Source organism: Nansenia antarctica (genome assembly GCF_963989245.1).
Source record: "Nansenia antarctica genome assembly, chromosome: 14".
Classification (NCBI taxonomy): Eukaryota; Metazoa; Chordata; class Actinopteri; order Argentiniformes; family Microstomatidae; genus Nansenia; species Nansenia antarctica.
In genome coordinates, this window is record NC_137684.1 from 20,715,472 (window position 1) to 20,718,410 (window position 2,939).

A 2,939-nucleotide genomic window follows, 5' to 3' on the forward strand; every position below is an offset into this window, starting at 1 on the left:
GCCAATAATGGGAGAATGGGCCAAAAAAGAACACACCTTTTTCTATGGACATATTATGAAAAACACAGCAAGTCGTTCTATATTTGCAGTCCATAATGTGGAGAGTCAACAGAGTAATCGATCTTCCTCTGCCATCATACGACCACACAGCATATTTACCTACGAGTATGCACACTGATTGACATGGAGTCACATTGAATGACAGATGATAGAGCAGTTGTCGGTGGCACTAAACGGGTTTAAAAAGAACACTATACTGAAACAGGTTGGTGTGATACGACGGGGGGCAAAAACAAATATATGTTCAACTATTAATTTGACACTCAGCCGACATTGCAGGTGTCGCGTAATGGGATCGTCTGAGCAAATTGGCAATCAGGAGAAGCCAGACTACAGACTTCAGAGAAGATAGATCAACCGCTGGGTTTCTCTCAAACTGCAATAATTACAAGACAATAGACCCTGGCTATGGTATGAACCACGAGCCCCCTTTTCGCTAACAGGAAGCTGCACTAACGAGCAGTAATTGTTAACAAATTGGCCTCCCAGCTGACAGTGATGCTCGCTGAGCAGAGCGGAGCTAAGAGTAGATGAACGCTCATCAGCTGGCTACCGGGCATCCCGCCCCCGGGGACTATGTAATCCGATTTTCTGGGCTTTAATTTTATTCCATTGCCTGGAGGCCAGCCAAACAGCTACCTACATCATACAGCACCATTACGGTTAATATTACTATCTCTCCTCCACCAACCACTACCAACCATCCCCCTCCCGTCCTGTCTACTGTTCCCACTGCCATCCACTACTCATCCTGAAGAATCCAAGAGCAGGCTTTTTTTTTTTTGCAGTTGCCTGGCAATACCAAATCCATGAAGAGCTGTTCACTAAAGTGTCAATTTGACATCAAAGGGTCTTGTTGGGGAGAGCAGCGAGCGGGGATATGATATTGCATTTGGAGGACAGGGGGGTGAGGACTGATGTGTACTGTATGCTTGCTTCACAATGAGCTGGGATGAGGATGTGAGGCACAGGCAGTGGGTGTGATAGTGGACTATTCAAAAATGTAGTGAGAGTACACGATGATATGAGACGTGTTTGGAGTAGAGGTCTTTCTATCTGTCCATTCCCAGTCAGTATTGCTTTACTAGTCTTACCTGCAATGATAGCTGATCAAAGTTAAATGCATTAGAAGAACTGTACATTCTGTACATTACTGTACATTCAAAATGTGCTGACAGCACTAGTCATAACATGAGCGTTGGGCTTTAAAAGCAAAAACAAGGGTCTCCAAAATATCCTTACTCAGGGAGCATCTCTGGCTGGCCAACACTTTGGGAGGTTGCGGTCAGCGACCCATAAAGGTGGAGATGCCCATCGGTCAGCCTAATGGTCCTCCTCATCAGCCCTGAACCGGGACTGATACAGTAGCCTCTGCCTGCGGTCAACCAAGCACCTCTCAATGGGACGTGTTGAGTGAAGGATGTCTTCTAAAGAGTGCATTAAGAATGATAAAAGCTCTCTTGAGGTGCTTTATGGCAGAAGGGTTTTACATTCTGTCAGGGTGAATTTACCTGAGACTGCATTTCCAATGCGACCTAAGGGGAAGGCTTGTCACATTATCCTAACATTTAGAAAAACCATTAACACTTTCACAGGGATATATACTGCATTTATGGAGCATCAGTCTGTCCTACGTTTATCCCTGGATAAATGTTCCCTATGCATTTGTGCTTCACCTTGTAGTTATGCAATTCCATGGTAAGATAATGACCTGGAGATGGGCAATGATTCTTAATCTTATAGAGGCCAAACCATTTCCTAAAAACAAAATATAAATATTGATATTAGTTGACTGGGGTCTATACTTGAACATGAATGAAGTTTCATGTGATTCTAAACACCTTTTTTGGTGGATGCTTCAGTCAAAGCCTTTGCTTATCCCTATTTTTATGACGGAACATCGTTGAGAAATTAATTTCCTAAAATAGAGTTACTTTTCATTTGACATCCGATTTGATCTGCTCTGATGAATTACACATGTTCATCCTCGCGGGTCCTTTTACACAGAAATGCCCAATGATAGATATCATTAGCTTGCTTCAATAAAGCTATATGAGAGAACAGTAAGTGTACTGTTACTGAAGCTATTCATGTGACACGTTCTGGTGAAAAGGGCCGCATGTCGGCAATTCTCAAGTCACACAAATGAGCAAAACACTCCTTTAAAAATAAATACTTTTTTTTTTGCATATTACTAACGTTGATGTGTTGAAGAGCTCACTCGATATAACAAACAACAGTTTTAGGATCACTAAATAATTATAATTAGTGAATTGGATTCACTGACTCGTCTGCCATAGGCTACTGGGTAAGTGATACATGGCTTGTAAACAAACATACGTTTTAGGACGTGTTCAAAAGCAAGGACTGTGTGATCTAAAGGCCAATGCACACGGCGTGCGATTTTGTCGCACGACAACATTCGATTCTCAATTCACACCACCGAAGTGTGTGGGTGTGAATGGAGAATCGAATGTTGTCGTGCGACAATATCGCATCGCACGCCGTGTGCATTGGGCTTAACTCTATCTAATTACAGTGCTTATAGAAAGTCATCATACCCCTTAACTTTTTCCACATTTTGTTGGGTTATAGACTCAATTTAAAATTGATTAAATTTTAAAAATCCACACACAATACCCCATAATGACAAAGTGAAAACAAGTTAGTAGTCTGCAAATCTATTAAAATTGAAACACAGAAATACCTCATGTGCAAAAGTATTCATACCCTTTGACACTCTTAACACTCTTAAAATTGGCTAAAAAGCTCAAATGTCATCAACAAATCAGTCAATAAGTTGAATTCATCATCATAATGCAAGGATAGTTAGAAAAGTTTCTGTCATTTTGGAATTAATATATTTGTTTTTATAGGGT